General features: G+C 39.6%; 1 protein-coding gene across 11 annotated transcripts in view; it reads right to left on the bottom strand.

Moving 5' to 3' along the window:
- Positions 1 to 13,471, bottom strand: part of APBB2 (amyloid beta precursor protein binding family B member 2) — a 174,950-nt gene that overhangs the window by 70,484 nt on the left and 90,995 nt on the right. The gene's annotated exons all lie outside the window — the stretch shown is intronic.

Here is a 13,471-nt window from a genome sequence, read left to right as displayed (position 1 = left end):
CAAGGTCTTACATTTTTTAAAGCCTGCTCATCTTCAACCTTGCCCACTTCTGCACTTTTGTTTTCCGACTGAATAAATCAAGTGAACTCTTCTCAACCACATAAAAGGCAAATAAACACAAAACACTTTCCACAATTTGGGCCACACCATGTAAACTGACCAAATATCTAAACACCACAATGAAATACGTGTGCAACATCAGCAAATCCAGTTTAAAGTTTACATACAGTTTCTGTCCTTGCTATTCATACATATGGATGTATACACAGCTACTCAAGCACACAGTCAGGAAAGTGTGAAGCTATGGTTGCATTAAACTATTGATTTCAAACTTATCAACCAAAGCCCCAGAGGAACCAGCATACTGTTATTTATTGTTGCAATGACATGCAGTACCAAAAAGACCTAAAAAGGAATTTGAAGTAAAAGCAGACAAAACTCACAGCAGAATTAAATTTTTTAATGCAGAGACTTAAAGCAATGAACATTTCTGCAACAATGAAGAGAAGAGAAAGAAGAGAAGAGAAAGAAGAGAAAGAAGAGAAGAGAAGAGAAGAGAAGAGAAGAGAAGAGAAGAGAAGAGAAGAGAAGAGAAGAGAAGAGAAGAGAAGAGAAGGAGAAGAGAAGAGAAGAGAAGAGAAGAGAAGAGAAGAGAAGAGAAGAGAAGAGAAGAGAAGAGAAGAGAAGAGAAGAGAAGAGAAGAGAAGAGAAGAGAAGAGAAGAGAAGAGAAGAGAAGAGGAGAAATTACCTTATACGTGAACAAAGAGTTAGAGGGAAATAATGTAAAATACCTGGGATAAGAAAATACCATCTAGCTGAGTAATACTTATTTATTTTGAAAATTTATTCATTAGAAAACCTAATTACACCAAAATATATTTCAATATGCTGAAAAATAAAGCAGGAATTAGATTCATTTTCACTTAGCATAGATCAGGACTTTCAAAGAGCAGCATGTCCCACACCAAATGACTGATTTATGTCTGTGTGCAGGTGCTCCTCACGCAAAGGGAGTGGCCTCAGACCATCTGACAAACATGGCTGAGCACCAGAGGGCATGTGTTTATCCTGGAACACCAGCCCTCATGTTTGCTCTGCAAACCTATTTGAAAATAAAAGAAACATATGTGTGTCCCAGCCCATGCTGCAGAATAGGAGACTGTTGGGATAACCTTTTCCCAGGTTGTGCTTTCCTACAAGCACGAACTGGAAATCCTCCCTAGTGCACTGACTGTTCTAACAGATGAGAGCACTCAGTGTGCAAGTCAAAGGTAATGTAGCATCACAACAGATACCAGCACAGATAAGCATCAACATACAAAATCCAACAGGAGAGATGAATGCTTGAGGCATCAGGGACCTACCTACTACAGGATATCAGGACATCAGTGGTTTTACTCTGTTTGAATGTGGAATTACAGGTAGTAAAATAGTTTTCCTCTGAATTTGAATGACCCCATTCAATGGTATGGCATTTCAAAACGGGTAATTTTTGTTGCACAGCAGGTAGGTGTTATCTCCACTTCCAAGAGAAGTTGGTGGTGATGATAAGCAAGGTGTGGGGACAGAGAGATGGTGCCTCTCTGCTTAGGTCCTTGTGCATGAGGGAACCTGGTTTACTGGAGGCCAAGCAAACTTCCTTCCTGAAGAAAATACTCTGAAGTAAAGCAACATGTTTATGCAATAAATTTTGTATTGATCTGGGAGTTGTACTTGGAAAACCAGGTCTGCATTTTGCACATGCATTTCTTCTTCAGGTGGAAACAAATCTTACCAATCAGTATGGCTAGGACACTAATTTATGGACAAAAAGAATACTCTTGAGTAAGAGGAAATGCAGCCCCAAAGGGCTTGAGTTTGGCGGCATACCTGACTCCAAAACAGAGACTGTAAAAATGCCGTACAGAGTTATCAGAGTGCTGCAAGCTCTGTGCCTGGGAGGCAGTAATAGCTCCTATGCCACAGGACAATTTTAACTGTTATTTCACATGCTAAAACCACATTTTTTTTTAAAATTGGGAGACAGCAGCAAGGTAGAGTCATACTAAGACAGAAAATACATTCAGGGAAATCTGAGAGGTATCATTTCATCATTCAAAGGACACATGCTTTGCTTTTTCAGGGATTTGTTTCAACAGAGGGATCTCATTTTGCCTCCTTGGAAGCAGAGGCAGCAGATGTGAGTGCACAGTCTCTGGCTAATGCAAATGCAGCTCTGCTGGAGTTAGTGGAAGCACTAGACTTTCAGTCAGTCTTTCTAGCTCAAAGAGGGCTTATTTCACTGCTTGGGAGCCAAATGCCCAAGTGAGACTGCTTGTCTGCAAGGCTTAACAATACTTACAAACACTTGATCTACACTATCTAAATAGGTTAAGTAATAAAATACCCATACTGTACAGAGATAAAGATGAGATATCTCCTTTTTGTTTTGTACTTCTAGCTTAGTTATCTCAATTCTTATGATGGTTTTGTAACAATTTTTCTTCTGTTAAATCCTCTGAAGAAAAGGGACCATCCCAACACCGGATTTGATCCAGACTGTGATTGTCTATCACTGTCTCAAATGTATACTTCCACACTAAAAAAATTAACTGAAAAACAGTGTTCATTGTCCAGGCTGGAAGTATGATGGCACAAACAGGAACACTTTCAGTGTTTTCCAAATGTAAAAAAAACCAATCTGGCCAATAATAAATCTGTAAAGTAACTTCTGAATCTCTGGCCCTTCCATTGCTCACATTCCAGCAGTGGATGCACAATATAAATGAAGAATTCAAACTGAAAAACACCTTGTCTGTCATAAGAGATCTGCATCAAAGCTTCCTACATCAAAAATTGCAGAGAATGGGACAGCAACAGCATCCTACAGGTTGTCATAGTGTTTGGGCACCAATGGGAAATCACTAGCTTCATATCTGAGGTGTGTCTTCAATGCTGGGCTGAAGCACACTGAAGAGTTGTCCACCATATCACATGTATTTTACAGATGCTATCCCTCTGGGCAACCAAAGGGAAGCACAAAAAGGAAATGGGAAGACAGAAGGATAAAAAGGTTTTAATAAAAGGAAAAAGGTGAGGGAAAATACTGTTTTCTTAAGTACCAAAATCTTGAAATGAAAATGCTTTACTTTTGTCTTTTGCATCTAAATAAAAGCAAAACTAAAGGAAAAGAAGGCCACAGAAACTTAGTCTTTTTGAAGAGATGCCAATGACTTCAGCAGAACCAGGATTTCATCCTAAGGGAAGCATATTCCTCCCACCCTGTCCACTGAAGTTCAAGTCAGGCACTGAAGGGAGAGGAAGACTTTGTATTAATGACTCAGGGCAGGCAAAATTCAAGGAGCACTCTCCTTTCAACAGCACAACAGAAACAACATAGGTCATGTATATTTTTATCCTCATCTATTTCCTGCAGTGGGCTCAATGTGCAAGTGTGGTTTTAAGGAATAGAAGTCTCCAAAGATAAGTTTTCACTTTTTATGCAATACAGCAAAATCAACAGCTTCACCCACTGGCATGATTCACACCAAGGATGGTCAGCAGGCAGCCTCACCTAAGCATCACTGCAAGAAGCTTGAATGCTATCAGAAAAAATGCAGCAAAAATACAAGTCAACAGATCAAATAATCATAAATCAGACATGTCTGTCTAATTTGGGGAACGTTACTCAACGAGGAGTGATAACCAGCCAGAAGCTGGTCATTTGTCACCATCTTTGCTCACTGCATGTAATGGGTTGTCATGACAACCCTGTCATCCTCCTTGCCGAATTGCTGAACCAGCCACCAGTCATGCACTTGGGGAGAGGAAGATTCTCTAACACTTTCCAGGAAAACATGCTGAAATGTGGGATTTACAGGCATACATGTAACCAAACTCTGTCTGTGCCAAAATGATTTGCTGTTTTGATCAACTGTAAAATTAGCCATAATCAGAAAAGACTGATTCTGTAAAAATCCTAAGGAAGTTTGAGATGAATCGCCTGTGCTATTTTCTTTTTCATGAGATGTGATCTGGCTGTATAAATGAGTTACTACAAGCATATGAAGCATTCAAGCAGAGATGACTAATCTAAACAAAAGGAGAGGAAAGCAGATTTGCAACATTCAGGAAAAAAATCCAAAACCCAAAACTAAACCCACTTGTTTTGCTATCTTGGCTTATTTTCCCTTTTCAACGACCAAAGCCCAAGCTGCTGATATAAGGACCACAGTACTAACACAGTTACCAAAGAAAACAAGTGCAAGTGACTTCAGCAGAAAGGCTCTGAAGAACTGATGAGAACCATGGATAAGGGCAATGCATGATAATAGCTGTCCTGCTTAAATGGGAGAATTTTTGGGCTCTCCAAGTTGTCTGTTCAGGGGCAATTCAATCTGAGGTGTGGAGGTGAAACCATGAGAAGCCAGCACCACAGCTTGCATTTACGGGAGTTGATATAACAGCAACAGCAATAGGAAAAACTACTGCAGTAAGAATGTGAGGAAAGGCCTGTATGTTCCTTCCTGGAAAATGGGCAAAAAAACAAACACAAGAGCACTAGCCTGTTCATCAACCAAGAACATCTATCCACAAAACAAGCAGAGTCTGGAAAAGTAAGGAAGGAAGACTTGGAGTGACCTGAATTGCTGTCTCAAGGGAGTTGCTGTGGCAGGAGATGGACCAGGAAGAAGGCAACCTCTCTCCCATCTGGAGGAGGGGGGCTGTTTAGCCAGGAGAAGCAGTAGTGACAACATGAAATTATAGACATGCAGGAAGGATCATGTCAGCTTGAGCAGAAGCTGATGAATCGCTACCTGAAAAGTGCTGTACTGGAGATATATCCTACAGCTCTTCCACAAACTTTACTGTGCGGCAAGATATCAATCTCTTGATTAGGGTGCTGATGGACATTAGGAGAGCTAGGCAACTAAGATCTACTCGGTCTGGTTGGAATTGGTCTGAGTTTTTTTTCTCAGCAGCCTGTAAGGTACTACACATTATACTTGTAACCAAAACAAGTGTTATAAACACACCAGTGGTTTAGTAACTGCTGAGCAGTGCTTGCATAGGCCCGAGATTTTCTCAGTTCTCAGCCTCAAGCAGATAGGTTAGGCATTGGCCTGCTAGTGTCAGTGTTTGCATCACTTTTTATATATGATTATTTCTTTCTTCACTTAATAAGCTTTATTTATTGCAGGTCATGACTTCTTCTCACTTTTGATCTTCCAGTTCTTTTCCCTATCTCACTGGTGGGAGAAAACAAGCCACCACAGAAGTCAAAGCATATTGGCCAACCTAAGATCCAGAAAAAAATAAGCAGGTACCCTTCTGGGGTAGAAAGAAAAAAAGTCCCAAACAAGTGAGGGCATCATATAAATGAATGCCCTTTCCACCAACGCAGTGCTTGAACGAGATAGTATCTGAACAAAGTGCACCAATACCTTAGAAGATTTCTACCACCTGATTTTCAAAACAGTCAGAATAATTTGCTACTGTCCTAGCAAGTGATCTATTGTTTATAAATACATTTTGCATATCACAGAATTACAGAATGGTTGGGGTTAGAAGAGGCTTCTAGAGATAGTCTTGTCCAATCCCCCCACTAAAGCAGGTACGCCTAGAGCAGGTTACACAGGATTGCATCCAGGTGAGTTTAGAATATCTCCAGAGAAGCAGACTCCACAACCTCTCTGGCCAGCCTGTTCCAGTGCTCTCACCTTCACAGTAAAGAATACAACCAGTGTAAGTGAGTTTCTAGCTTATTTGAAATGCTAGTTTTCTAGTCCTTCCACTAGAAGGCAAGAGTTTTTACTTACAGAACAGTCCAAAACACAGCAGACTGTGTACTTCTAAATTGTCTAAATCCACTGTGATCAGGTATTGTGTGATTCTGACCCAAAGGGTCTCCTTCTCAAAGGACTCTGAGCACATAGCTCATCAAAACCTATTCAAGAGTACAGTAATTTCACGATTATAAACTGCACCTGATTATAAACTGCATGTCCGGGTGTTGGCAACTGTCTTGGATTACAATACAGAGTGTGATAAAAGGTATCTATTCTATCACCTTCTGTTGAGGGTAGGGGCAGTGATCCTTATCTCCGTGGGAGATATTCTGCTAATGGGCCATCCATTGAAACCAGGTGGGGCATTGTTCTTTATCTTTTCACAACCCATCCTTCCTCCAGCCAGTCATTCTCTGCTAATGGCCCATTGAGTCCCACTGTGTGACTGATAAAATTACTGCATCCCATTGGAAGTTGCTCCAGCCAGGGGAAAGAGCCCAACATTTCTTACCAAGATAAAAACAGAGGTTTTGGGACCCTAAGGTAGTCCCTTTCTCCACTGGACTCCAGAGGAAAACCGGATTTCTCCACATCACCACTGGACCTCCGGAGGGAAACTGCACCTTCTACAGGAGCACTGCTTCAACTGAATCACATCTGTCACTGCAAGAGGATGCAGCCACCATTTAATGGGACTGCTACCAACACCCTGCCTGACAGGGTGTCAGGTTGTACTCTGACTTTGTCAGGGTTTGGAGTTTGTTTCTTTGTAGTGCTGTATTTCTATTTTAATTTCCCTAGAAAAGAACTGTTATTCCTAATTCCCATATCTTTGCCTGAAAGCCCCTTGATTTCAAAATTGTAATAATTTGGAGGGAGGGGGTTTACATTCTCCATTCACCTGTCCTCCAAACTAAAACAGGAACTTTTTGTTCTTTGTCCATATATAAGCTGCACCTGATTATAAGCCGCACTTCCGGGTTTGGACCAAATTTTAGTCAAAATGGTGCGACTTATAATCGTGAAATTACTGTATTTTCATTATAATCATTAGCAAATTACTAAAAATGCACATGGACATGGATGTCAAGATTTTGACAGATTGTGTTGTATGAATTCATCTGATCATTCAGAATCCATGCACAAAAGCATACAACAACTTGAGTTAGCTTTCAGGGCTAGACCAGTCCAGCAGTAATCTGCATCTGCTTTTCTGATTTTTATTTTTCTTTTTGCATGGTATCTCTTCTTCCCATGCCTTTCCCCATAGAGAGCAGAACTGCACTATATGATCTCATGTTCTGGGTTCATAACATTTAACTACTTTGTCCTGTTTTAGAAGCAGGGTTTTGTTTGGTCTAAAAGGAAGAATTAAATGACCATCCTATCCAAGGTACTGCTAGGCCCATAGAGTGAAGCCTGTGCTTGCACAGTTGCACTGGCAGGCCCACTGCACAGCACACCAAGGAAAAGCAATGTGTGTATGCATGGAGTCCAGCCTTCCTTCCCTTCACAAAATTTATCTGTCACAACCACAGCAGCCAAACATTTGGTAGAAAACCGGAAAAATTACACCGGTAGCAGCTCTGGCTTTATTTCTCTCAAAGAGTGAGTCTGATTCTCCTGTCTCCTCAAAGTGAATTGGTATGCTCATGTCAAACCACACAGAGAACAAACCAATAATTTTGGGCAATGAACAAATATAGTCAGGAATTTTCACACAAGACAGAAAGGTTCAGTCTGTAACACTGACAAAAGATATTCAAGTTAACCACAGATGCCCTGACCTCAAGACACAGGATATCTGTGTAGTATCTCTTCTTCTCATGCCTTTCCCCATAGAGAGTAGAACTGCAGCATATGATCTCATGTTCTCTACTTTCTGCTAGTAGCTAGTGCTTCTTACCTTGACACAAGCCATGAAAGACAGAGGAACACATCTTAATCCCTCCAATACACTTGCCATTAATCCCTGGTACTAAAGAATGGCAACAAATTTGGACTCCACACTTTCAATCCCATTTGTTCGAACTGAGGAATAACTTTCCATACTCTAATCTATTTCTATTGTATCTTCAACAGTTTAAATTGAGGATTGGTGATGTCAGTGAGAGACTCTAATCTTTATGACATGAGTTGTAAGACAGAATTTGGAAGAAAGAATCTGACTAGCAGTCACCATTTTCCCCCTCCATTTTAGAAAAGGAACTGCATAAAAATATTTGTATTAAAAGTCAGGTACTGGGCAAAGGTAATTTTTTTCATCTAAAATATAATGAGGGCTTCTGACTTCAGGAATCAATGTAGAGAAAGGACTGCACTTCTCTGGTAAATATCCTGCATAAATATATTGATATACTCTGAAATTTTAGGGATGTGCTTGTTAGTGTTTTTTGTGCATATGCCTGGCTAATTAAAATCAAGTGAAACTGCTCAATGGCACAGACATACAATTCAACTGGTGGCTTGACTAAATCTGCTTTTCTTTGACAGTTTCATTTACAGCATTGTACAAATACAGAAGAAAAACCTTTTTCTGAATTTAATGATTCAGTGAAAACAGAACATAAATTTGAATTACAATGGAGCTACTGTCTGAAATTAAATATTTTACTTCACAAAAAAAAGCAAGGTTTGTGAGAGCAGTCATTTCCCCTGTCATATGCAAGCTCTGCTCATCTGCTTACCCTTCAGTTCACACACTGCAGCAGAGGCTCTGGGATGCCATGAAAATGACTGCTTTATCTTCACACCAACCTTGTGAGGCAGAAGAGTGCAAGTCCTGTTTCAAACAAAGTCAGGGAGGTGTAGGAGGAGAGGTCTGAGATGCATTAAACGACTCTCCTGGAGTCATGCCCAGACTCCAGGTCTGTGCAGGATCCCTGCACCCAAGCACCAAACACACACAGTGCACAGAGATCAGCTGCTGTGCTCCAGTGTGTCTACACATCAGAATCCCCTTCCACCCTACAGCATGGTCTGCTCTTTCTAGCATGGCAAAGTTAGGTCAATTTAGTACTATCAGTAAAAGCCAGAATGTGACTTTTAACGATCTATATAATGGATTAGTTTAAAGCCACTTTAAAGCTGTAGTGAAATCTGCATTACAGAGCAAACTGAAGGCTAATGGTTTTTTTCAACATAGAAGCCAAAGCCCAATATTTCCCCATCTGCAAATTAATTTCATGTTGCTACAGTACTGAAGGGATGGGAGAATTTATTATGGTGGAAATCCACTTAGAGATGCATAAACATGAAGTTTTGCACAAGCCTAGGAAGCAGCACATTGGCCCCATGGCCCATGGGCTCCCTGCAGGGACCTTGGGCAGCTCCAGCCCATGCTGAGGGCTTGTCAGCACTCAAACTTTGAGACATTTTATTAAAAAAAAAAAAAAAAAGCCAACAACCAAACAACTTTAACCTTTTCAAAAGTAATTTTGCTTCAGTTGAAGTAAGTCTTTTCCTGCACAATGCATAGAGCCATACATGAAGTGCAATGTACAAGCATCTGCAACAGGCAGGCTTTATGAACAGGGGCTTCTGACAGCAGATGGAAGCTCCAGAGGAGCTGGCTTTGTTTCACCCACCCTGGGAGAGGGGAGCATGCTGATAGCACACAGGGGTCTCTCTTAGCCCTGCAGTTTATTCAAGTATTTCACATCACTACATTGGTATATAAATTTTCTATTAAATCTTTAGTCATACCGTCCAAATACCTTCTGGTATTAAGAAATCTCAAATATGTTAATCATCTTTGAAAGCATCCATCTAGCATTAGAAATATCAGTGTTTTCATTCTCACATCTACTTCATGGCACTCCAGCACTAAAATTCTGTATTTTTCACAGAGTGGATTCATATATGCAGTTGAAGCTAGGCTTAAAAATTCACATTTAAGGAGATACAAATGGTAGCTCTGACATAAGCAATAGCAAGAATTGGAAGAAAATTCAGAAAAAATAACTGTTGTCTAAATCACCCTGGGAAGTTAAAGTTAGCAAACAGTAGCCAGGAACAAACCCAACACACGACAACTAGAGTCCCATGCCAGACAGCATTTGAAAGAGAAAAACGGAGGGATTAATTTTAAAATTCCACAGAACCACAACACAATTTCACCTGCAATTAGTACCACCTTCAATTCAAAGCCCATTAGCAAAATGGATGCTTTGGAAACAAGGATCAACTTCCCTAAAAGATGCATATGCCCAGAGCCCAACTTGAGAAGTTTTCTTTATTGTGAATCCTGAGATAGAATACCCCTAAACACAAACATCTGCTTGGTAAGAATAAAAGTATGCCAAAGCAGAGGAAAACAATAGACAAAATCTCCAGGCTATGATAAACCACAAGCCACCGAGCTCTGTTAGCACTGTGGAAAAGACCTTCTGATGTTAAGAAATCTTGAAGATGTTTGTTGTCACAAGCAGCTGATTGTCATCACATGCTGTCACAAACAGTAAAACGAGAGATGCACAGGTAACAGAATAGTCCTTTCCCCCAGCTGAAAACAGTAGCCAACCTTTGGTGGAAACCTCACAATTTGTGGACATGCCAGAGGACTACAGGTGGTCTGGTTAACAGGGGTGGGACTTTTGCACCACTTAATAAGTGGTTTGGTTTAGTCTCTTCTGCTTTCAGTCAGAGTTAGAATTAAAAAATACACAAATGGTTTTTCTCATGTTCGGGCTTGGTTGTTTATTGAATCTTATCAAAAAGTACAGAGTGTTCAGCAGCACTTTAGCTATCTGCTAAAAGTGAGGAAAATGGAGGAAGATCCAGTTGCTACAAGGTCTCTTAAAGCTAAACAGTTTAATAGAGAATTAACACTTATTTATCCTTTTAATCCAATAACTAACTTCCTGTGACTCTCAGTGTGCCACTCACTGACTGACCAACCAGAAACTACTACCTGAAACCCATGAAAAAGAAGGAAGATGAACACCGAAAGAGACACCACCCAAAACCTTCCATCTTGTCTCATACCTATTACTATACTATAAAACCTCAAATTTAAAACACTTTACCATGTGAAAGCACACCCTTCTATTTCACTACACACTTGTGATTTTAAGTCCATCACTCAAATTTAGAAGCCCTCTCCAAGGCCTCAGGGCAAAAGCAGTGTTCTCTAGGGGATCAGTGCCAGAAAGCACAGAAAGCTTGAAAACCTCAGGTTTCTGGGATTCAACAGTCTGGGAAAGCTGGAAAACCAGTAATGTAGGATGAGAAGAGCACCCTTTCTGGATTCCTATTCACCTTTGTTGCTGAGCAAAAACAAATGACTGCAGATAGGTCCCACAGAATTAGGATACACACAGTTTCAAGAGCTGTTTTTCAACCCACAACCTTCACGCTTCAGCTTTCTTCAATGGTCAAAGATACCCATCTCCTCATTTTTATCAATTTCTTACAAGCTCCTTTACTGTTACTCTTCTGCTGCTTCAAATCCTCATATACAACAGCAGGCAATGATTTACCTTTTGCCACTCTGGAAAGATCAAGGTCACCAAGTTTTTTAAGGTAGCATTTTAGCACTCATGGGCAGTTGAAAAAGTTACACTTCAGGAACCAAAATCAAGATAAGTGTCTTTATGTCTACAGTTTTAATGTAGGAGTGAACTATCACAGGACTAGTGCATGCATTTCACATGCCCTACTATAAAAATGGATGCAGCAGAATTAGAAAAGACAGATAGATAAAAATCTCTCTACAGGAAGAGACATTGAGTAAAGTAGGGCTCTCCAGCTTTGAGAATAAATGACAGGGAGGAGGGGAGGATGTCAGAGGAATCTGTAAAATCATGAATGGTGGGAAGAAGGCAAGGATGGAAAGGAAATCATCATTCACTGTTATTTACTGCTTCCTAAAACAGAAAAGCAAGAGGCATCTAATGAAATTATTGGAAAACAATTTTATAACAAAAGGAAATACTTTTTCATATAATACATAATTTGATTATGGAGCTCATGGTCACAGGATGTTGTGGATGCCAGAAATACAAATGAGAAAAAAAAAAAGATTAAACAAATTGTTAGAAAAGTCTGTCAAGGGCAACTAAAGACGGTAACATGAATGACATACCAAGTCTGGAAGTCCTAAAACTATCAATTACTGAAAGTGAAAAAGATAATAGGAGGAGAAGCACTTTATGCTAGCTCTGTTTTTGTTTTTAGTGAGCCATAAGTTTCTGCTACTGACCCCTGTCAGAGAAGTGACCCATGAAGAAGCCTGAAGTCTGCTGTATAAGGCCATTTGGTTATGCACAACATAGAACTGTAACCACTGTAACTCTTGTAAAATCTTTGCCTTCCATTTACTGTATTAGTTTATACCGGAAATAGTGGAGCTAACACCACTACTGAAAGACTTCGATAAAAGTTACCACAGCAGTATACAGGATCTGATTAAAAAGTCTCATCTGATGTGAGAACTCTCAAACCAATAGATCCAAGCTTCCTCTAAGGGATTTATATATAAATATATTCTCTTAGAAGGAAAATACATAATAAATTTATTCTCATAAATACAAAGGTACATACTTTCTTACCCTGAGATACAGAATAATCTCATAAGACAATAGAAACACAGGAGTTACGGGACTGAATGTTATCTTTTCACACTTGTCCCCTTCCAATTTATATTAATATGTATTCAAAAGAAAGATTTTACTACATTTATGCCAAATTTTGCATCACCATCTAACAAATATAAATATATTTATAGACAAATAGAGCAGTTGGTCTTAAATACCTGTATGAACTCCTGAGGAACAGTTAACTAACAGTAGATCTTTCTGGTGATTAGTGCAGAGACAACTGCTGCGGAGAGTTAATTAGCACTGCTCACACTACATGCTTCTTTTGCACACAACAATTACTACAGTTCAAAAAAGCTCTTATGTCAGTGTCTACAGTCTCACTGACCTGATACCGTTTGCATTCCAGAAAATTTCAGAAGTAGAAAGATGACAACAACATACTGTAAACAAGGTGCTAGCCAGAAATTCACTTTATGCACTGATAACAAATTCCCAGTGAATCCTGCCACTTGAAAATAGAATTAACCCAGATAAAACTGTGACCAGGAAAACACACAATCCTAACATAGCATCTGTAAAACAATAAATCAAAAGTCAAAATAACCCAATCTGGTGGCCTTTACACTGACCCTTTCGTAGTAATGTTGCCAAAAGGAGAAAACCACAACTAAGTAGAGTCACTACTCCACTGGTTTTATTTTGGAACAGCTGAAGCTTGTCCCAGGTTAACAACAGTCTCCTCAAGTCAGAGACACCTATCCACCAAAAGAAAGGTGATTTCCCCAGGGAAGTGTTGAGTACACTGGACCATGCCTCACTATTTTCTGGACCAGCTTCTTGAAACTTAAAAGTGGATCTGGACAGAACCCACGGGGAGGAACAGAGAAGGAGGAAACACTGTCACCCTATTGCTAAGGCAGTTTCTTTTAAGATGCTGTATTTTCCCTGCAAAGTAATTGTAGAAAAATTTAAAATTTAAAATGTAGACATTTTAGAAAATTTTAAGAAAATCTTAGGTAATAGGAGCTTCAAATTACAGAAATCTGGAGTATAATTCTGAAAGAGAGAATTCACTTGTGACATGAAATCAAGAGAACAATAGAAAACTACTGTTAATGATCATATATTAATTTTGATGTTGCATAAAAGTCTTATTTCCT

This window comes from Catharus ustulatus, chromosome 5 (assembly GCF_009819885.2).
Source record: "Catharus ustulatus isolate bCatUst1 chromosome 5, bCatUst1.pri.v2, whole genome shotgun sequence".
NCBI lineage: Eukaryota > Metazoa > Chordata > Aves > Passeriformes > Turdidae > Catharus > Catharus ustulatus.
The sequence above is the reverse complement of the archived record's forward strand: the minus strand, read 5'-3'. Positions and strand labels throughout refer to the sequence as shown.